The 24,890-nt window shown below is 33.4% G+C and overlaps 1 protein-coding gene across 17 annotated transcripts in view; it reads right to left on the reverse strand.

Moving 5' to 3' along the window:
- Nucleotides 1–24,890, reverse strand: part of LOC148606876 (nitric oxide synthase-like protein) — a 152,988-nt gene that overhangs the window by 98,204 nt on the left and 29,894 nt on the right. For 4 of the 17 annotated variants that reach the window (XM_088547290.1, XM_088547295.1, XM_088547296.1 and 1 more), the window contains exon 3: nucleotides 13,111–13,172. The exons of 12 other annotated variants lie outside the window; for them this stretch is intronic. The gene's annotated coding sequence lies outside the window, so the exon portion shown is untranslated. Of the gene's footprint in view, nucleotides 1–1,099; nucleotides 1,127–13,110; nucleotides 13,173–24,890 lie in introns of those variants that run through there. One more of the 17 variants, XM_088547298.1, reaches the window with a different exon arrangement.

The following is a 24,890-nucleotide window of genomic DNA, read 5'->3' on the forward strand; positions in this document are numbered from 1 at the left end:
GGGCGAGTGTAAAGTTACAACAGAATGATAGGGCAATGTGAGGTATCTCCTTTTTATGATAATAGTGTAATTCATTTCAAATAATTCATAACTGGAATTACTGACACTTACAAAAAAGAAAAGATTGTCATTTCAGCATTTCATATAACATTTTGAATAAGATTTCATGGAAAGAATTGCGTGTTTTTTCACCATGATTCACCCATTTCCTGCACGATTATAGCGAAGAATTACACTTACTATGACATATTTTTATAAGTAATTTCTTTTCAAAGTGTTTAATAGTTTGTCGAATGAATATTTTCGATAAATAGCACCATAGAGTTTCATTTCGTGAAGCTGTTATTTCAGAAAATGTCCAACATAAATGCGTTTTTTTTTTCCTTCAAAAATTGTCTTCATACACACTTCATACAACGTGTTGAATATGCGAATGTATATTTCCCTGCATTTTTCAAGCCACGCCTTATGTTATCCGATATTACTTATATATCCGGAGATCCTCAAGCAACAAGAAATCACCGTGTGTTCTCCATATCGATTGCTCTGTTTTACTCGCTTTTTCGAATGGTTTCTCTGCACATGTTATTGAAGTTCGTTGCGAAATACTACATGAATAATGAATATTTTTTTTCGCAAAGCGACATGGACAATCATATTTATAACGGACTAATAATCCTACAGTGAAATTTCTTGGGCGCAATGTGAATAAGTTGTATCTAAAACATACAAAAATCTACTAGTCAATTATTTTTTATTACCATTAAAATTACTGTACATGTATGTGTAATCGGTGCCACTTTCAGACGATTTTGTAATATATACATGCAAACCGCGGAATACAAATGTATACGAAAATAAACTCCTCAAAGTCAACGGAGCTAATATTTGAATTTTCCTTGTTTGTTCATCCGTTTTATCTGAAATGTTTTCTGTACGTAATATAAACGCGCAATAATGTTTGCAATGACATTAAATCATGTGAGTTATGTCATTTTAAAACATGCAATGGAAAACTCAGTTTGGTCTGCAAAATTATGATCTACCTCACACAAATTTCGCAACTTAAAAACTTTAAGAAACACAAAAAATTACTTACTACCAAACCAGCTGTATCCCTGTCCTGTGCTCAAAAACTGAACGATGCATTAAAATCTAACCTTTATAACTTTAACATGTAAATTATCCTCAATTTTTCGTGTTGCAAATGTCATAATATTCACTAAGGTGAAAAGCCATTCCATATATTATAACGGACAAATGAACACCAGTCCCAGCGCGACAAAATTAGAATAGCAAGAAATTAACACTCAAATCAATTCCGGTCGGTTCCGTAGATCTTTATGCCTGGTTTATTGATATATAACTGCTATTAACCTCTCATCAGAGAAGTATGAGATTAGAAAGGAAACCAATTTGTAATGAATTAATGTGTAAATCTACCGATTATTGTTTTGTGGGCATAGCTTATAATACCATCCAACATACAGCAGCAATAAAATGTAGACGCCATAAAACGTCATAAATCACATGCTGATTTTGGAAATTTACCATTACTTATAATTTGTACGTTTTGATAATTTTTATCCGTGTCATGCATATGGGTTAGCTCACTTTTTTTTATTGTCACCGTCGCGTTTCATCTAACCCCATGTACATATTTTTTTCTGCAAATGAACTTATTCTGAATCATTTGAATAATTTCATAGTCACCGGCCATATTTTTTTATCAAATCATGCAGTTGCGACGCAAAAATAACAATAAAAAAGATCTCGGCACAATTCTGGTCAGTAGTCTTATTGTTAAAATTATAAATGGGAAAGGTCGCCTCACTCTTATGGCACAACCAATAAGATGTGTCTTTATTCTAATAACTGAAAACGAATATGATGAAAATTTAAACATACGTAGAATATAAGCTTTCGCGTTATTATGCTGGAAGGGAATAACAGATTGAAACACACATAGTACTTAGTTATATCTTCACCCAGGTAAATCCGTCCCTTCCAAAGCGGTGCTTAGCGCAAATGCAGTTGATAAACAAGATCATGAAAATGGACTCTTGGAGGACAAAAATTAATCCCTTTTTTTGTATTGTAAATGGGCTATCCTAAACACAACCATGACTTCCATTTGCATCATTTTTGTGGAAAAAAAACTCGTTGAAACATTATCAATTCCAAGTTTGAAATCATTTAGAAATAAACAACGAATTTGTCAAAGCACCTTAGCAGAGAATGTGCGTCTTTTAATACGGTTGATGTGATAGTCTAAAGCGGTTGAGAGCACACAAATGTTGTCGCAAATGCGGTTACTTTTTATTATTAAAATAAATAACAATGAACAGTCATGCTTATATTTAAAAACTACCAAGACACATGGACCGAACTCTTTTTCACTATAATTTGCATAGCTATATGAATTATATGTGCATATTGTGTTTTTCTAAGTCGTTTTGCAGGATAGACACGAATTTCATATGTTTCGTTCTATGATCAAACGAATAATGACTTTGGAATAATAGTTGAACATTGCATGTTTGAACACTTCAAAGTTCATTGCATTAGTGTATGAATGCATATACCTGTATGTGCCAAAAATAAACACGTTTAAAATAGTACATGTACATTTGCTTAATGTATCTCTTTTTGTAGAAAAGAACAATTTTTATTTCGTTATGAACATTCTGCGCATATCTTTTTAACTGTGTTGCCTTCTAAGAACGTTAAAAGGTATGTAATTCAGTTGAATGAGTATGTTTATAGTGACAGGATATTCATGACCTATGACCTTTTATATTTACATAACCTCGGGGTCAAATACCTCCAAAAACATCAAAATAAATGTGACATAATTCAGTTAATAGTATTTTTATAGAAATCTCCAAGTGCATTGAAATAGACCATGCAACACATGAAGGTCAGTTTGATATCTTGGTATTCGAAAAAAAAACACCAAAATACTTACACATATATCAATACACATTTAGGATATTCGTGAAATTAATCGAGAATCATTTTAATTTTGGATTATATACGTTTCGTTTAATGATATAGACTAAAATAAGTTGTAAGGTTTAAAAATTTTCCATAAGATTGCGTTACAATATGTTTATCTCGAGTGATATTAAAAATAGTCTAAAATGACCAAGATTGTGTTTTGTCCGGACCAAGATGAATAACATAATTAACTTGCAGCATACATCAAACTATAGGAAGTTTCACATTTGCCATTTAATTGAGAGATGATGTAGCCCAATAATTCTAACTTTTCATATCTAATCGAATATAACTATATTGTTTATTCACTTCAGATCTATTTTTAACTTTTTTATCAATTATTTGCGATAAAGCTTAAGAAGGAACGGGTGTATTCTACGATTATATATATATTAGAAAATATGAATATGATATTCGCCTTTAAATTTGTGATACACTGATTGTAAATGTCTTTGTGAAACACTATAGTTTGTCGGTGCCTTTTCTATAAAATTTTAATGTGTTGTTATTGCTGTATCTCTTAACGAATAAATGATATGATATATTATATAAAGTCAATAAAATCAGATCTTGTAAAGCTTCTATCTTCCGCGACGACCATGATATAAATATAATTTATTCCTCACTTCTTTTACGATGACTTCCAAAATATCGAAATATGATTATGTGTGCCAATCATGTTGGTTTCTCGCTTCTTTTTTGTCTGTTATTTCTTAGACTAGTGTTGTTGTTGTTTTTGTCTGTTCTTGTGCTGTTGTTGTTTTTATTTATTTATTTATGTTCATTTTTGTTCATTTATTACTTTTAGTTCTGTATTTTGTTTGTTTTGATATTGGGATGTTTGTTAAGTTTCGTTTTGTCTGTTTTTGGATTGTTTTTGTATCGATTTTGTTTTCAATTTAATTGTTTTGATTTTAAGGAGTGCTGTATCCGAACCATAACTTTAAGACTCTTAAATCTTTGTCATAATTATAATACCTATTCTAAAATAAAACCTTTCAAATATTGATATACATGTACATGAAAAAGATTGAAAACGTTACAAATGTCCGTATATAAGTTTATAAAACAGTCCTCCAAATTCAATTAGTCAATGGGCACCTTTATACCTCCCATATCCGAGTCAATTTGTCGCCAAAGAATATTCGCGGATTCTTTTTCGCTATAAGCCTGCATTTGTACCCTAGTGGGTCAAAAAGCCAAGATTTTTGTGACTCAATTGTTCGAGCGTCCAAGTCTTTCTGGGACAGCATGTGTGAAGAAACTAAATATATATAGATATCATCATCATGTTTGTTTGTTTGTTTGTTAGGGTTTAACGTCTGAGCAGCAATATTTCAGCTATATTCAGACAATGAACATGAAATGGATGACAAAATGAACATGAAATGAAAAAAAGGATGTGTCACAAGGATAATAGGGTCGACAAACCTTGATTGCCACTGGAAAAAGGGGGGTGGGTGGGTAAGGTCGGGCAATTTAGCCTCCTGTGGCGGAAAGGTTCCTACTCCTATCGAATACCACAGCAGGGTTCTTTAACGTGGTATCTTTCCCAACACGGTGCAATTGTTCGAGCGTCCAAGTCTTTCTGGACAGCATGTGTGAAGAAACTAAATATATATAGCTATCATCATGTAGCCTGATGACATTTACAATGGCATCAACAAAGTTGCGGTAAACTTGGAGTCAAATGCAAAAATGTACCCCTACCCAACCGAAATATCGCTTAAATTGACATAATTTTCAATGTCACCTAGAGTATCCATGCTTTAGGTGACATTGAAAATTATGTCAATTTCAGCGATATTTCGGTTGGGTAGGGGTACATTTTTGCATTTGACTCCAAGTTTACTGCAACTTTGTTGATGCCATTGTAAAAATGACATCAGGCTACATGATGATATCTATGCTTTAGTAAAGAATGGCTAATTTGATATTTTTTCTGTTTAGTATTATAACAATTAATACTTCTGGGTTGTTTTGGTGATTTATGGCAATTTTCGTAGTCAAGAGTTTATCAAAAAATGCAAATTATCAGATTTTAGACTTTCCCGTAAAAAGTCACATAAATTCGACTATAAAAGTTATAGCACATATAAAACGTCTCAAATTCGGTTTCATTCGATAAATAATTTAATTTTCTACATGAATAAATTTTCAAAAAATGTTAAAAATACTACCCCTACCCATAGAAAACTGGTCTGAGTATCAAACAGAATTCTAATTCACAGCACATCGACAGTGTAAAACCCCCAATTTTTGGCATTCATAATTAAGATAATGATGTACCCAACATATCTGTTCAATTTAGGCGCTTATATTTTCTTTTCGGGATAATATTAACCTTTAAATCGTGAAAAGGGGAATTTTCAGAGTTTCAGATTTTGTTCTATATCACCCAATATTGTCTTTTTTAAAACACCGCAGTTTAAACAAGCTTCTGTGAGATATATATTTTATTAGCTTTCAAATGAACCCATGCAATAAATACGTCAAGTTAAATGAAAAATTGCTACCCCTACCCATGGAAAAAAAATACTTCAACATGAACCAAAATATTAATTTAACTTATAAACGGTGTACGCTAGATATGTTGGGTACTGTTGTTTTAATTATTGATGTATCCAACATATCCGCTTATTTCAGGTACGTATTTTTCAGTTTCAACTTGACAATAACGAGTTTCAGACTTTTGTATCTCACTAGACTTCTTACAAGTAGGCTTCTGGAATAGGGTTATGTTGCTAAAAGATTGTAGTCATCACTACAGAAGTTTTATGGTCGTCATCAACTTGTGCATCGTTACGGTGTATCCATATGCACCATGAAAACTAATTTGTTCAACGTGTCATAGTTTTCCTTTCCTCTATTGTCTACCCCGGACTTTTTATGAACAACTCGGCGGGTGTTATTTGAAAAGCAGAGGACGCTCACCCTCCGCAGCGGGTCCATACTCCCAGTTTTTATTTGAGTCCGAGTTGATCATTTACTTTTGTTACTTTTCATGTATTATTTTAGTTACGTTATGTTCTTTGTTGTGTATGTCTGTTTTCTATGTCTGGTCTTTGTCCCTGGATTACATTCTTTTGATTTCCGCTAAAACCTTGGTTCCCTTGATTACTCTTTTATAAAAAGGGCAATTTTCGGAATTTATATTTTCTTCTATTTCACCGGTAATTGGCTTTTTTTTCAACTACGGTACTTCATGGGCTCAGTTTATAAATATTTGAACTTTTCCATATTGGGTACCATTGTTTCAACTATCGAGTTATTTAACTTATCAGCTCATTTCAAGCGCGTGTTTTTTTTGTTTTTTTTTCACTTTCAAGGTGACAATAAAGAGTTTTTCATAAAAGGCGGAATTTTCGGAATTTCATATTTTCTTCCAATTAACCTGTAATGTGCATTTTTTCATGTACTCTACTTCAAACAAGTTTTGTATATTTTATGCAGCATCTTAGCTTACTAATGAGTTAATGAATGGCATAATTTAACATATTCCATGCCATGTAGGCGAAAGAATGGTATCCACTACCCATTAAAATTTCTATGAAAACCAACAATTCGTATGCGGTAGATTAGCATTTTTAAACGGTGTGAGATATATGTGTGTCAATTAGTTATCGTAGTTGCATTTTCGAAACTTTATATGTATACAATTAATGACATGAAAGCAAACAAAATCATGTTAAACCAAAAATAAACAATGCTAAAAGGCGTGATAATCTGTCAATTATTAAATTTCCCTTTTAATTATTGTGTCGTCTTCGGGATAATTAAAGCACATTTGCTAGACAATATTATTGATACATGAAGATCTCCATAATAAATACCAGAAAGACCTTGTGTACAGATCGTGTATACTACTAACGATCATTTTCTTTAAAATTGGGGCAGATTTTAGTGGGTAGTGGGTTCCATTATTTCGCCAAAATGGCCTGGAATACGTTTAATGATGCATTCCCTTGACTCATTAGAAGATTACTGTGCTATATCAATGTGTTTGAATATGCAAACTCTTTTTTCAAGTAGGGAGAAAAACCAATTACCGTTGAAATGGAAGAAGATATGAAATTCCAAAAACTAAAAATGTTCATTTCGGTTCATGTTGAGCTATTTTTTTTCATGGGTATGGGTGGAAATTTTTCACCTAACTTAACTGGAAAAGTTCAAGGATTTATTACTTAGGCTCGTTTGAAAGCTAAGGTACTATGTAAATATACTGTATCACACAGAAGCTTGTTTAAACTGCAGTGTTTTGAAAAAAAGTGACAATTATGCGATATATAGAGGAAATTCTGAAATTTTGAAAATTCCACTTTTTCGATTTAATAGTCATAACACTCCAAGAAGAAAATCTAAGCGCCTAAGTTAATCAGATATGTTATGTACATCATTATCTTAATTACATGTATGAATGCCTAAAATACTAGTTTTACAGTGTCGGTATGCTTTGAATATGAATTCTGTTTGATACCCAGACCAGTTTTCAAGTAGTAGGGGTAATATTTTTAGCATTTTTTTAAAATTCTTTCTTAAAAAAACTTTTTCGTGGTTTCTTCATGTAGAAAATTAAATTATCTATCGAATGATCTAAAATTTGAGACAATTAAGTTTGTCAAATTTATACTACTTTTTACAGGAAAATCGAAAATCCGATTTTTTTCCATTTTTTATTTATAAATTCTGTCCTCGAAAATCGCCACAAGTCATCAAAAGAACACCAGAGGTATTAATTGTGATAAAACTGAATAAAAAATATCAAATTAGTCATTCTTAACTGAAGTGTAAATACTCTAGGCGTTTTGATATTGAACAACATGTCAATTCAAGCGAATTTTCGGTGGGGTGCATTTCTCTCCTAAACCTTGTTACTTTGTTTATACTATTGTAAAGTTGAGGCATTGGGCTGTATGTTTATTTATGTATATATGTCACTTTATTCCGTTTTGTAGAAAAATAGAAATTTGAAGAATCAAAAACGTAAAAAATAGATTTTTGCCTCAACCAGGTATAAAAAGTAGCCAAATTTTTTTTTAAATACTTTAGTCTGTTTTCTGGCCATTTTTTCAAGAGGATTCGTGCATGGGGCGTTAGATTTAGTGCAGGCGATGTAGCCATAGCTGTTAGAGAGGAGAAGGGGTTCGAATCCCGCTGAGGGAACGACCAACTTTGCAACATCGCATCGATTCTAGAGTTCGGATGTAGTTAAGACTTGTATTTGTATACTGTTACATATCCTCTATTGTCTTACTCGATTCCATCAGAAGTTGTCCTATTCAATTACATCATGTGCTAATGTTCGCGCTCTAGATTTACTTACGAGGAAGTATCGCTCGGTTAACGAAAGCTATATTTTTATATAGCCTAGACGGCCGAGTGATCTAGGGCGCTGTGTTGCCATAGAAGTCACAGCGGTACGAGTTCGAGTTCCGCGGAGGGAACGACCAAAAGTTTGCATCGCAAATTTGACAGTTCTAACATCGTTGGAAATTTTTCTGACTTTTCTATATGTTTACATTATCTTTCCTGTATCAATTTGATCCGATGGAGCAGTGTAGCGAATAGAGTCGTCACATTCTGAGACGTTTGTATAATATTGATTTGTTGTAGCATGCATCATTAATTTGATCCTCTATCCTACATAATAACACCTAAATGAACTGTCCCGTACTACCATATGTCGTGTACTAACAGGAGGAATGACCCGGCCAGCAAAGGCTATATTTTATATAGCCTAGCTGGCCGAGTGATCTAGGGCGCTGGACTTAGTGCAGGCGGTGTTGCCTTAGATGTCACAGCGGTACGAGTTCGAGTCCCGCAGAGGGGACGACCAAAAATTTGCATCGCAAATTTATTTGACAGTTCTGACATCGTTGGGAATTTTCATACCTTTCTATAAATTTATACTATCTTTACATTATCTTTTCTGCATCAATTTGATCCGATGGAGCAGTGTAGCGAATATTCTGAGACTTATATATATATATATATATATATGATAATTTTAAGAAAATGTTAAATCTGAACGGAGTTTATCAACTTGCAAATGTCAGCAAATTACTGACATTTCATTTTACAACCGATAATTTTAAAGTACCCATTAAGGAAACATAACTGGTGTCCTCATATTGTATCTTAATCGAGCTATGTGTACTTTTCTTCAAAAGTACCAATAAACTTCAATCACGTAACAAATCTCAACAATGATTAAATACTCTGTTTCTTAATTTTCCTCTATACAAACTTTAATTAGCCTTAACGGGTAATAAATATGTTGTTTCCAAACAACAGCAATTCTATTCTATAGTACAGCCTAAACAGATGGTTATGTTTATCTGGCTTATAAAACTCAATATGGAGTAGACAGCGACATTAATGATAAAACGCTATATGTCAACCAACAAATAGAAAAATTGTGGAGACCAACCATTGTTTTAGAACCTAAATATAAAGCAGATATTTGTGCAATGAAGCTGAATAACTTGGATTATTCGTTAGTGCCTGCTTATGAATAGAGATAGGTGTACACAAGAACGTTTACGTTCATATTTGTACCTGTTAACAATATAGACAAGACATAGGTTTCATATGTAGAGACTAACAATACAGGTAGTAGATACTACCAATAGACACATCTTTGATGATGTCTAGGTAAGTTGTTAATCCCTAATTTACACTGAGAGTTAATAAAACCTGAGATTGCAAAATAAAAAAAACTTTCTTTAAAACTTTGACGGGTCAAGAAAATTATTTTAAGTAAAACTCTGTAATACAATAAAAATATAATTCATCATTTGATGTGTTTAAAACTTTAATTAAAGGCACAAGAAAATATCTTAAAGCTATACAATCATTGTTAACATAAACAACCTTTCAATTAATTAAACCCGTCAGATGTGGTATTTATTGCGATGATGGTTGCGATATTAGTCTATTTCAACTGACTGCATAATTTAATACGCACATATGCATTGTCTTTCAGATCTACTAAAGAAGCACGCAAAATTCTCAACGTAGTCAACTTTAAAATAATAGTTATATTGACAACTAAAGGAGAGATAGGATTAGTCAAAAGAGAATTACTTGTAACAACTATATATATTTTCTATCATATGTTTTTTTTCGACAATAACCATGAAATATCTTGCATATTTCCAAATATTCAACTTGTCTCTCAAAATTTTGAAGTCTAAATAACTTAAAGATTCTTGCAATATGATTGAAGAAAAACACACGAGTTTCACTTTATCTAAAACTAAGAATACTTTTCAGCTCAAATGTATTGAAACCTATACAAGTGAACAAGTGGCTTCATTTTTGAAGTTTGTTTTTGTTGTCGGTAAAGCGTTCCGTTTTACACTTGAATAATAAATATACTTGAATACTTTATCTGTTTCATACATGGACACCCTTGAATACTATTTAGATATATTAATTTGCTTACATTTGAGTCTTACAATAGTACCGCATGTTCTGCTTTATATTTTGTTTTAGGTACATTTTCTGGAGTCTTTCACACAAAGAATTATTTTTGCTTAAACAATATAGGCGTCTTGAGATGTTAAAAACAAAACCATTTCTCATTCCCCTGTCGTTTACATAGTAAACGCTGACAGGCAACAATTAACATTGTCTCAGGAAACACCAATGTTAAGCCCAATATTGGTATAGATAGAATTGGGTGTAATAAACGACACCTCTGACTTCACATTGGCAAGGGTAATCAATGTTCTTAAGCAGTTATCGACTAAAATACATCAATTAACTGTTTCTCAACAAGTTGATTTAGCTTCATCTTGGCAAGGAACAATTTAGATTCCCCGATGTTATTAAGGTGAAAAGGGAAGGAAAGCTTATATATCATGGCAGCATGATAGGCAGTTGTTCAGTCAAATATTTAAGAATCAATATTAGAAATAAAATATCAAGAAAATTAAAGAACATAATTAGAAAAACTTATAAAGGCCAATACCGATACTTTTAATATCTACTTTTAGCATGTTCATAATTTAACCCCTCTTCAACAGAAGCGTAAAATTACCAATACTGCCACACTCTCGCTTTGAAGGGCAATTGTTTTGTTTTGATTTTAATTTGAAGTTTGATTTTTGTTGTGTTTTATATTTTATTTTTATTTTTGTTCGTTTTGTTAAGCAGGTTTAAACGAAAATGATTTCTCTGAATATTGGAAATATGTCCGACTCAAGAAAGGAAATCACTGCTGGAGAAGACGTAGATATCGTCGCGAAAACGAGCAAGATAAGAGAAGCAGAAATATGGGAATATTGTAACTTGGACGTTTTCCCGTGGAAATTATTATTAAACTGATAATGGTTAGTTTTTGGAATTCTCTTTTAGAAGGAAATAATAGACTGTCAAGTATTATATACAATCTTATGTTAAAGCTGCAAATAAATAATATATTTTTATTTAAATGGATTAATTTTTTAAATCCATATTTGATGGAACTGGGTTGAGTTTTATATGGAATGACCAGTTGAGTGTTAAGAAAATATGTTAAATTCAGTTGTAAAACAAAAATTGATTGATCAATTTATTCAGGATTGGTTCTCACAACTAGGTAATTCTTCACGGGGAAAGTTTTGTGGATCTTTTAGACTGAATTTAAGTTAGAGTCGTATTAGATTAAGCTGAACACGGCTGATCGTATTTATATGGCAAAACTTAGATGCTCTGATGCAAAACTTCCTGTTGAGCCTGGGAGATGTGCCAGCATACCGATACACCAGCGAATATGCAAATTTTGTAAAATTCTGGGAAATGAATATCATTACCTATTTGTCTGTAACCATCCCGAAATTGTGGAAGCTAGACACAAATTTACTCCACAATATTATACTCGTAATCCAAATGTGAGCAAACTGAATGGGCTTATTAACGTATTGTAATGTTTGTGTATATCGCAATCTTTCATATTTCATCAAAAACATTATCAAAATTCTTGCATCTATGTAGATTAATTAAAGAATATGCATTTTAATTTCTAATATATAGTAATGTACTTACACATTTGAACCAATTTTAATCCGTTCACATTAACTTTTACAAACCCACGTGCAGAAGTCTGTGAATGAAGTCACGTGGTGTAGTAAGCTTTCATTAACTACCAAATACTATTATGTCACCTTACCTTGCCTTAGTTGCTATTGTTAGATGTATGTAAAAAAAACTGATTGACCTCTTGTACACCTCGGTGTCTGAGGATAAATAAAGAGTTTGTTGTTGTAAAGTGGCAGGGCATGCCGACAGATATGCAATGGAATGATGAATATATTAAAGAGCTTGTACAGGAAAAACAAATCAGGGGTTTCTAAGATAGACCGCACAGTTACATCATGTAGGAGGATGGAAAATGACCAAAAAAAATAATTAGCGCAAGTCGATAGCTTTGGAAAGAAAAAGTCAAAGCAGACAATGATAAATTTATGCGTGTTTTCTTTAAAAAAAAAACCATTATTGAATTTCAGATAGAATATATAGAGAGAGTTTAGGGGACTCTCCAAAACTTTTCGATATCCTTTAGCCAGAAATGCCTTCATGACTAAGCCATCACCGAGTAAAGGATAAACGAACAGCTTTACTGATGGCAAAAACATCGTGAAAATTATCAAAGCACTACAGTGAAGAGTGACAAGATTCATTAGTGTAACATAAATTGTACATCTACAAAAGGTCAAGTTTAAAACGACTGAGAAAGAAATGTAGCACATCTGAGAGCCAAGAAAGGTCCAGAAAGGCACTGGTGGTATGACCTGTAGTTAAGCCCCTCAATCGAAAAGAAATCGGACAGATAATTGCAGGTGTCCCACCAATGCTACAGGAGAGCTCCACCGATGCTTGCACCCGCCTTCATGCTGTCGAAACACCCCCTCTTAATACACCCACATGTTTAATGATTTTCCAATGGGAGTGTATCAGAAAATGAAAAAAAAACAATATTGTTCATAATAATTGAAAACCTATTACAGCCCTTCGTAAATTGTTAATAATTAAAACAATTTAGCCAAATTCGGTGGTGGGCAAATAAAAAGAAACGTGATCAGTACCCACATTCATTTAACCCGTAATACTAATTTAACAACTTACCAATACGTAGTTTTCCTTTTAATACTAAACGGACATTTGTAACTCACTTTCAGGAGGCTTTTCTAAAGGAAATCGAAATGTTAACCTTACACAGGCTGTAAATGACCAATGAAATAATGAATTGATGAATAATTTATAATCTTTCCTAATTTATTTATTTTGCTAATTTAACTATTTAGATTTAAAACAAACACACACAGGAACTTCTCTTTGCAAGAATTTATATTAGTATTTGCATTATTCTCGAGAAAAGTAATTAAGGTACATAAAATCGGAAAACAATTGATTCATTGATCTTAAGACAAATACTGTGAGAAAGACAAGCCTTTGTGAAACGAATAGTCAGTCGTATCATTTAACTTATCTACAAAGAATAAGATATCCGATCCAATAAAAAAAACTGCCATTTTCAGCATTATTTAAAAGAAATCAATAAATACGTTAGGGGCCTTATTTTTAAAAACACTATTTATATTTAAAACTATTGGGTATTGCATAACACAATAATCTGCAGAATATAAGAGAATAAGCACGACGCAATCATCTGCAATACACAGGGAAATATTGTTCACGTGAAAAATACATACAATTAACATGAAATTCATGTCATTTTCGCATGAACTACACATTACTTGATTTTGATGTGAAAACTCTATCTGAACTTCATATAAAAGCTCAATTTACAAGAATTTCAAGTGAAGTCGATTACACAATTTATTTGCGCGAATCTGGTAAAAGTCAAGTAAATTCCTGTGACAGTCAGGCGAAAATAGTTTGCCTGTGTGTAAGGGATAAGCAAGACAAAATCATCGGTAGTACTCTGGAATCATTAAATGGCAAGTAAGAGGATTGAATAACAAAATTGTCTGCAGTATTTGAGATAGCCTGAATCCAATCATGGGATGAGCAAAAAGCAACCACTCGCAGAATAAGAGGATAGGCACGGCAAAAAAGGTCAGAAGCATTTGTAAATAAAGACGGTATCATCTGCAACAGTGTAAAAGGACTAGCAGCGACATTATCTTCTGCATAAAAAAATAAGCACCCGATTATAATTTGCTCATTCCTCTTCACAATTTAATTTAAAATGAATTATACGTTTTCATGTACTTCAATCTGTAAAAAGTTGCAGTTATGTATCATTTGACGTTAGAAATAAAACATCTATCAAAGCAAATAAACTCGTAATATTTTATTGAATTATCAGACATATATTGTATACATTATATTGTAAATAGCTTAATTCTTCCTATCACAGTGCAGCAGCCGATTATGGCAATATCCCTTTAAACTGACTGCAGATGTTGTTTTAGTATTTTATTGCCAAAAACTGCCGATGACTTTGTTATTCTCATCCCATGCACTGCAGAAGATTATGTCTGGCTTCGTGCTTATCGATTGTAATGCAGATGATTATATCGTGCTTATCCATTATACTGCAAAAGATTATGTCGTGCTTATCCCGTGATCTGCAAGTGATTATGTCAAACTTAACCCTTATACTGAAGATGATTATGTTGTGATTATTCTGTATGCTTCAGATAACGATGTACATTTGCGATCACTTCTAACCCCTCTTAAATTCTGTCAGAATCTGTCAGGATTTCTGTTCTACAACAGCAGATAGAACAGAAATCCTGACAGATCCTGACAGGGTCTGACAGAAGTCAGGACACATTTTGCCTTATTCCCTGACAGATCCTGACAGAATCTGTGTGGGTCGTGACAAAGAAAATGCGGAAAGCTGTTTTAAACTGTCATACCCCTGGACAGTTCCAGACACTAAATCTTTCTATTCTGTGTGACATAATTTAGAACAGGAAGTCCGCGATTAATAAACGAAACTGTTTGATTAATGTAAATTAGCAAAGCCGATTAGGAAAAATTCTTGATTTCAAAATTTACATTGAATTTTCAATTACAGTGTATATATATAGATCTAGAGCTCGTCGTGATCATCATTACACAATCACTCGATCGTTGTTCATGTTCCAATTTTCGTCGATCTCGGTCCAGTCACTCATCGTTCAAAAATTATCAGGCTGTTTATAGCCTGAACTTGACTTAAAGATCGTCGGCAAGTGGGATTCAACCGGAAGTGGGATAATGCCACATGGAACCGCTTAAATATTCCGCAATCTGTTCTCTGTACCCCCCCCTTTTCCCACCTTGCAAATTTACGTTAGTATATCGCTCCGCGATATATTTTAAACTATTTGAATTGTGTCTTAGCGAGCAGGACTATTTTTTTCTAATTGACCTGACGCAACCGAAATAATATGGCGTCGGAAGGAAGAGTGACTAATTTCAAAGTATTGACGCCATATTGACTATAGACTTTCGTTATGTATCTAGAATGTGCTGGAATACTAATAAACTTATTTGCAAGTGTGTTTAAATAACACAGTGATCAATTATACCACCCAAAAACATGTTTTATTGAGGTTTTCGGATTTTCAATCTGGTTTTCGGTTAACACCGAGGTTTTTGGTACATTATATGTCGAGCAACCCTGAAGAAGATGTCGGAAGTTTTTAATGACGGATTTTTTGGACCTGCAATGTACACTCTTTGAGTTGTTAGTATATTGGGGTATATTGTTAATGTCTGACATTACAAGATGAATCCCGTAGGCTTGAAAGTGTTAATATTTTGTTAATCTTACTAAGGAGTTAAATATAGACTACTATTATGACTATACAAATCTATAATAATTGAGAATGTCGGGAGCTTCTAATAACAGATTTTCGGAGCTGCAATGTACACTTTTCTGATGTACAAAAACGTATGTGTAGTTATAATGTTTATGATCACAGTGAGGGTCCGGAGGGTTGGCATTCCTCTTTTTTTTTTTGGAAAATTATAATTTTAATGTGTAAAATTGACAAAAATGGCAAATAATGTCCTAGCACCCCCCCCCTTTTTCTGAGGAACCCAAGCTGCTACCCCTCATTTTCAAATGGTGTTTGTAAACTACAGGTATTTTTGTGAACAATTTTGATAAAAGATATCTTTACCTATGCTAAGAGTTATCAAGTTGTTCTATATTTTATACACATTGTACTGTTAAATACATGTAAATCCTATATATATCATGTGTGTTTGATTTGACCCCAGAAATTTAAAATGCAAGCAATGTATACATGTACATGAATAAACATACAAATGTACATGCAGCAAACAATATGAAGTATTTAAACTAGAAAATAAACATTCGAATCATGGAATTGTTAAATTAATATGATTCCAAAGCAGAAACATAAACAATGTCTGTTTCAAAGGTAAGAATGAAAGGCAGTATAATTAAAATTAGATCTTAATTGCTCCTCCTTTTTTCTATGTCACATGAAGTCATGCGACAAAGAAAAAAGGGGGAGCAATTAAAATCTAATCTGAATTACAATGTAGATTGGGACAAAACAAGGCCATATGGCATATTTATGGCATTCAGTAGTTGATCTATCAAAAAGACGGATATCTAGTAAAAATTAGGTATTCATTTATAGCCAAACAAACTTTTAGAGCATAAAGAGTCCCTGCTTATGACATACCTGCTGAAAATTTTCCTAAATATGTTAAAAATGATTTGATTACATTTTGATTGCATTAGAAATTGCCCCATTCTAACATTTTCAATCATTATCATTGTGGCTGACCTGTGATTTAAATACCCTGTATTACACCCTTAGGCCTAGACCTATATCGCATACTGTATATCACACCCCTAGACCTTTATCGCATATCCTATATCACACCCCTAGACTTTTATCGCATACCCTAAATCACAAGCCTAGACATATTTTGCATACTCCTAGACCTATATTGCATACTGTACAAATGTATATCACATCCCTAGACCTATATGGCATACTAGATATCACACCCATAGACCTACATGTATATCGCATACACTATATCACACGGCTGGACTACATCGCACCCTTAGTCATACATAATGATATGCACATCATATACCGCATATCACTCCCCTAGATCTACATATATATGGCATACCCTGTATCACACCCCTAGATCTATATGGCATACCATATATAACACCCTTAGACCTACCGGGTATATGGCATACCATATATCACATCTCTAGACCTACATAGCATACCATATATCACACCCCTAGACCTATATTGCATACCCTACATGTATATCACATCTCTAGCCCTACATTGCATACCCATTATCACACCCTACACAGAACACGCTTGAATTATAATTAAAATATACGTTTTAATGAACATGATATGCCAAAATCTGTATCTGATGCGGTATTAATCCTCGACCTATATCATCCCGCAACCAATAGCCCTAAGTGAGTTGACATAGGAGTCTTGTGTTGATACCGCATTTGATACAGATTATGGCATGTAATATTCAGTATGGAATGTACATGTGTATTATATCTATATACATGTAAGTCATAATTGATTATCAATGTTTTTAGTGCATTGTCACGATATACATTTAGAATGCAGATCTTAAAGTTAGATACAGGATTTTCAAGACGCATGAAAGACACAGTCAATTAGGTTAGCAATTCTATGTCCATGAAAGTGGACTGAAAATATGATGGACATCAAGACACCCAAAAGTAGACCGTTCCTAAGAGCTGATTTTCAGGGACATTCGTACATGTACAATCATACTACAATGTATTAGGTAAGTGGAGGTATACACACGTTTGTTCATATGCTTTCAATTTACACAATGATTTAAAATTTTCAGAACTGGTGATAGGTCTACTGTAAACATTGCTAGTGTAGAACAGTTGTCATATGTCTTAGCCAAATTTGCAGTTTACATTTTTATGTCAGTGAACAGGAATTTTATACTGAAAACTACAAAAATACATGTGCATGTATTCTAACTATAGTTACTGGCATATGCAGTACAGTATTAATTAAAAATTTCATACATGAAATTATGATATTTGGAATCATGTATCAAATTTGTTATATACTTTACAGTGTGACATTAATTGTTCATAAATAAATAAACATACAGGGGTGGATCCAGACATTTTGAAATGGGGGGTCCAGATATCATTATAAATCATCAGGTAACTAGAAACCATACATGGGAGAAGCCCTAAAGTAATATCATTAGTTAACTTTCAAGTTTCTGTATTTAGAAGTTTTGTCTAGTACATGAAATGACTTAAATTTATTCTTATAAACTTACCACATATAACCACTTTAATGATCTTTCTGGTTATGAGGGGATGTTGTTTTAACAATGACCACCTGTCAGTCAGGTGAAAAGTAACCTATTCTACTCTTACTTATGTTACCTGTTATTAACATTTATTGAAACAAAGATGTGCTCATGAAGTACACTGTACTACATTTTTGTAAAGTTTGTTATGTTTTATTTAAGATAAATTTGAATTATTTTAGAGAAAGTGTTTATTTTTTCTTCGTTAAAACAACTGATAGAGATATTTAAGAATAACATTTCAGAACACTAAAATATAATATGTATTTATTGTATTAACTTTTTATAATGTAGAACAGAAATTTTAATGTTACATAAATACTGTCTGCAAAATTTCAATCAACCAGTACTGACTAGGTGGCTTAAAAGCCAGTAAAAACCTGCGACAATGATAACCACCAAACCTCTATTTTTGCCTTATTTTGCACACAATTATATGTACATGTAAGAATATTTCTCATTAAGAGGAGGTTTCCGTACTTCCGTATGATGTGGCTAAAATACATGTATATTTTCATGCATTTACATATTGCAACATATTGCAATTATAAAAGGCATTGTGCCCCGTGCAGGTCCGGGTGTTAAAAGAATAGGCCGGCAGCAGCGCTAAGCTTGTCGTAAACGGCGACTAAATAGTGCTCAGAACTCTAGCCGGGGGCTAAGGCGCTCTGCCACAGAGCAACTGGGATGTGTGCCCCAGGTGGTAACACGGCAGGTACCCCTGCTGTGTTACATGCTGGGGTTGTCGGGCTATAATACGGAAAACCTGACCGCAAACCATAGTGGTGCACCGTGTTGGGAAAGATGCCACGTTCCTCGCACGTTTAAGAACCATACTGTGGTATTCTCCCGGAGTAGGAACCATAGGGCTCCGCCACAGGAGGCTAAATTGCCCGACCCTACTCACCTCTCCCTATTTCCAGTGGCAATCAAAATTTGTCGACCCCATTGTCCTTGTGTCCTTTTTCATATCATCATCATTTCATGTTCATTTTATCATCAATTTCATGTTCATCGTCTGAATATAGCTGAAATATTGCTGCTCGGACGTTAAACCCCAATAAACAAACAAATAAACATAAAAGACATTGTTATCATTTTTTTCCGTGATTTCTTTTCAGTGGTAATCCCTATTAAAGTTTTACTAGATGTAGCAAGAGGAAAGCAAAAGCAAAGTTGATTAATCTTGTGCTGGGACACTATTTAGACATGAAACAAAGTTCATGATTCTCAAGTGCTGGTACATCAACATGTCTTAATGAAAACTACAAATATGAAGTCTGATTTCGTAGCACTTATTTGTTGGCAAAACATAATAGTTACTTGTATTTTAATATAATACAGACTAGTGAAACAATCATGCAGAAAAAAATTAAAGAAATGCACATACAATATTGAAGGCAGACAAGTATAAAAAAAAAACTCTTCAGTGCTTAAGCGCAATAATGATTCATCATAAAAAGTGGTACTCATGGGGTATGGGTTCACTAGTAACCTTTTTGTTTTTGGAAAGTAGAAAAGATGGATTTATTTATATTCAAAATGTATTTGTGACAAGGAAAGACATAATATTTCCTGTATTCACTACATCTCTTTATCCTTTACTTTCCATCTTGATTGGAATTGCTAAAATATATGAGATACAAACGAAGTTTTTTATTAGTTTAAAGATATTTAAACTGCATAGTAGTTTTGATTACAAGAGTTTGTATCCTTGTTTGAATTGAAAATTTCCTAGAGAAAGGTAATTATTTATTGTAAAAAAGTGTATAGATTAGACATTTTCAACTCAGAGCCTAATCTAGACAACAATGACATGGACGAGCTTTAGTAAATTCTGTTTGAAAATTAACAATACTAACATATTTGTTCATTTAACCTATTACAAATGACTGTCAAAGAGAGCACAAAGAGAAAGTTTTTGCTAATTTCTCCTTTAAGATTAGGTCCTTGGTCTATTTAGCTCCCCTAGTCCACAGGATTCATTTCTACTTCATGCATCTCCAACCAGAAATTTCAAAGTGTGGATTTTTTCTTACTTTGAAAATCCATCTAATATTGATAGTCAGTGATTCACAGTGGAGATCATATTTTTGAAGAAATGCTGGTTTTAGGTGTAAAGTGTCAAGAAATTTGAGGATATAAACGTACACATCCAGAAATACCAAAAACAATAAATGAAAGGAATATCCATAAATACATTGATAAAAAAAAGTATTGTTTTGATATGCATTTCATTAAAACAAATGGTTCTCTTTAAAGTGACTAAGTTTTTGATCGGTTTATTTAGCTTGCAATTTGGTTACATGGAAATTTATGAGGCCTTCCTTGACCCAGTGCCTCAGCACTTTGATTTTACATTCTGTCATACACCTGTGATATTAATTAAATTAAATTATTTGATTATAAAATTAAAGGTCTATGTATCTGTTCTAATTGTAAAAGTAGTAACCGATAGCTTTAGATGTTTGGTAATTCTCTAGAAGTTCAAGATTGAGAGTACTTTTTGCGTGAAAGCTACTTTTGATAAGATAGGGGTCACAAATCATTCTAAAAAATGTTAAAACTGACAATTTTAGCATTTAATGGGTGACTGATACCTAAATATTTCGGTCGAAATTCTTTAAAATGCCACTTTTAGCAACGAATGAGTGTGAGCACTTCCAATTAACCTACATGGTTTTATATATACACTTTTAATTTCCTTGAGGGTATAAAGATATTGAGTAAAATTCTATTTCTTTCAATATGACTCTCATATAGGGGCTGCGACATATTAATTTGAGTCAAAATTCTTTAAAAATGTCATATTTTTGCAAAATGTATGCGTGTGCACACTTTTAAGTTCCATGATGGTCTAAAATGAATGACTAAAATGCTTTTTTTTTTTTTTTTTTAAAAACTATCATATAGTGACTGTGACATATTAATTGGATTAAAAATTCTTCAAAAATGTCTTATTCTTGCAAAATGTATGAGTGCGAGCACTTTTATTTCCATGAGGATCTAAAGTTAGTGACTAAAATGCTAAATTTTTCAAAATAAATATCACATAGTGGCTGCGACACATTAGCTTGAGTCAAAATTCTTTCTAAAAGTCATATTCTTGCAAACTGTACAAGTGCGAGCACTTTTAATTTCCATGAGGGTCTACAATTTATTACTAAAATGCTAATTTTTTAATATAACTATCATATAGGGGCTGCGACACATTAATTTGAGTCAAAATTCTTTAAAAATGTCACATTCTTGCAAACTGTATGAGTGCAAACACTTTTAATTTCCATAAGGGTCTAAAATCAATGCCTGAAATGCTAATTTTTTCAATATTACTATCATATAGTGGTTGTGACATACAAATATGTATCAGTGCACACATTTTTAATTTGCTTGAGGGTATAAATTTAATCACAAAAATTCTAAATTTTTCAATATAACTATCATTTAGTGGCTGTGACATATAAATATGAGTCAAAATTCTTTATTGTTTGTTTGTTGGGGTTTAACGTCCGAGCAGCAATATTTCAGCTATATTCAGACAATGAACATGAAATGGATGATAAAATGAACATGAAATGAAAAAAAAAGATGGGTCACAAGGATAATAGGGTCGACAAATTTTGATTGCCACTAGAAAAAGGGGGGATGGGTAAGGTCGGGCAATTTAGCCTCCTGTGGCGGAGCGCAAAGGTTCCTACTCCTATCGAATAACGTGCAAGGAACGTGGCATCTTTCCCAACACGGTGCACCACTATGGTTTGCAGTCAGGTTTTCCGTATTATAGCCTGACAACCCCAGCACGTAACACGCCAGGGGTACCCCATTCCACCACCTGGGGCACACATCCCAGTTGCTCTGTGGGCAGAGCGCCTAGCCCCCGGCTAGGTTTCTGAGCACTATTTAGTCGCCTTATACGACAAGCTTAGCGCTGCTGCAGGCCTATTCTTTTGACACCAGGACCTGCACGGGGCTCAAAATTCTTTAAAAATGTCATATTCTTTCAAAATGTACATGAGTGTGAGCACTTTTAATTTCCATGAGGGTCTAAAATTAATGACTGGAATGCTTAATTTTTCAATAAAAATATCATGTCATGGTCGTGACATATTAATATGAGTCAAAATTCTTTAAAAATGTCATATTCTTTAAAAATGTATGAGTGCACACACTTTTCATTTCCACGAGGGTCTAAAATTAATGACTGAAATGCTAAATTTTTCAATATAACTATCATGTGTGTTTTTTAGTCAAAATTCTTTAAAAATAACGTATTCTTGCAAAATGTATGACTGCGAGTACTTTCGATTTTCATGAGAGTTTAAAATTATTGACTAAAATATTATTTTTTGTAATATAACTACCAAGTGGGTGACTGAGACTGATATATTTCAGTCAAAATCAGGGGCGTAGCAGGTATGGCAGGCAATATTTTTTGTTGGTACTGCATATCATACATAAAAGTCGGGTAGAAAATTGGAAAAAAAAATCAAGTTTAAACATTAGCATGGTTTCCTTCCCGTCGTACGAATCGGGATTCGGGTGCTACGCCTTTTTTAGGAATCATGTACATGTACTGTATGTAATTCAGTCAGAGAAGTATTCTCGAGCTAATAACTGTCAGAATCTGTCAGGAACTCTTCTAATCTACATATCTGTTCTACCTAGAACAGTTCCTGACAGGAGGGTGTCTGGACCCATGACAGATTAAAACAGAGCTTGTCCGAAGCCCTGACAGACCCTGACAAGGTGTGTGGCGGGTCAGAACAATTCCTGACAGTTTAGAACTGTTCTATGACAGCGAATCCTAACAGGATCGAAGAGACGTTAGAAGTGATCGCAACTGTAGAGCTAATCATTTGTACTGCTGAAGATAATGTTTGGCGTATCCCTTATGCTGCAGATGATTATGTCGTGCTTATCCCAATATTGTTTTGCAAATGATTGTTATGTTGATCCCTTGCAATGCAGTTGATTGTGTTGTTTATCTCTTTTACCGCAGTCGATTTTATTGTGCTTATTTCTTGTGCTGCATACAATTAATTTGTGCATATTCCATGTATTGCGGATGTTTATGATGTTCTTGTACCTTGGGTTGTAGAGGATTTTGTTATGATCATACCCTGTATATTGTACTGCACGTGCTTTTTGTGTTAATACCATGTGTTGCAGATGATAATTTTGTGCTTATTACTTGTATACTGCAGATTATTATTTTGTACATATCTCTAGTGGTGCAGATCCCTTGTACTATAAATAATTATGAAGTTCTTTTTTTACTTCTAGTACAGAAGATTTTGTTTGCTAATTTATTTATATTGCAGATATTTTTTATCGTCTTTATCTTCTTATTGGTAATTGTGTTGCGCATATCCACTAAAGATACAAAAAGTTATGTTGTTCTTATCTCTGAAGTTTGGTTGTGATTGATTCTTGTGTATTCCAAAAAATTATAGAATGTGATCCCATGCTTACACTGCAAATGGTTGTGTTGTGTTAATTTTCTTATATTGCATAAAATTGTGTTGCGACTGTCCCCTTTTTACTGCAGATAATAAGGTAGTTTATACTGCATATGAAAATGTGATGCTTATACCTTTATACTGCAGTGTTTATCTCTTTATGCTGACGATGATTTTGTTGTGCAATCTTGCTATACTACAGTTGATTATGTTTGTTTGTTTGTTTGTTGGGGTTTAACGTCCGAGCAGCAATATTTCAGCTATATTCAGACAATGAACATGAAATGGATGATAAAATGAACATGAAATGAAAAAAAAAGGATGGGTCACAAGGATAATAGGGTCGAAAAATTTTGATTGCCACTGGAAAAAGGGGGATGGGTAAGGTCGGGCAATTTAGCCTCCTGTGGCGGAGCGCAAAGGTTCCTTCTCCTATCGAATACCACAGCAGGGTTCTTTAACGTGCGAGGAACGTGACATCTTTCCCAACACGGCGCACCACTATGGTTTGTGGTCAGGTTTTCCGTATTATAGCCTGACAACCCCAGCATGTAATACGCCAGGGGTACCCCATTCCACCACCTGGGGCACACATCCCAGTTGCTCTGTGGGCAGAGCGCCTAGCCCCCGGCTAGGTTTCTGAGCACTATTTTGTCGCCTTTTACGACAAGCTTAGCGCTGCTGCAGGCCTATTCTTTTAACACCCGGACCTGCACGGGGGCAGTTGATTATGTCATACTTATCCTATTTTGATACAGATGACCGTAACGTGCGTATCCTTTAACACTGCATATGACTATGTCTTATTTGTTCTATACATGTTTCCCTTATACTGCAGATAGATGTATCGTACTAATCCACTCAGTTATTTTGTCGTAATATTCCCAGTATACTGCAGATTACTATGTTATCTTTATCATTTCATGTCTTACTTATTCGTGATTTTTATTTAGTCAACTATAAACGAATAATTGTTTCAGGAAGTGCAGTTTTATCCGTAATTTACAATAATTCTTAAAGGAAAAAAATATTTTAGACTTTTTACCAAACTCATTTGTTTTTTTGTTTTTTGTTTTGTTTTTTAAGGTGTAA

This window comes from Perna viridis, chromosome 9 (assembly GCF_037379345.1).
Source record: "Perna viridis isolate PV_CMFRI_1.1 ecotype Kerala chromosome 9, ASM3737934v1, whole genome shotgun sequence".
Lineage (NCBI taxonomy): Eukaryota > Metazoa > Mollusca > Bivalvia > Mytilida > Mytilidae > Perna > Perna viridis.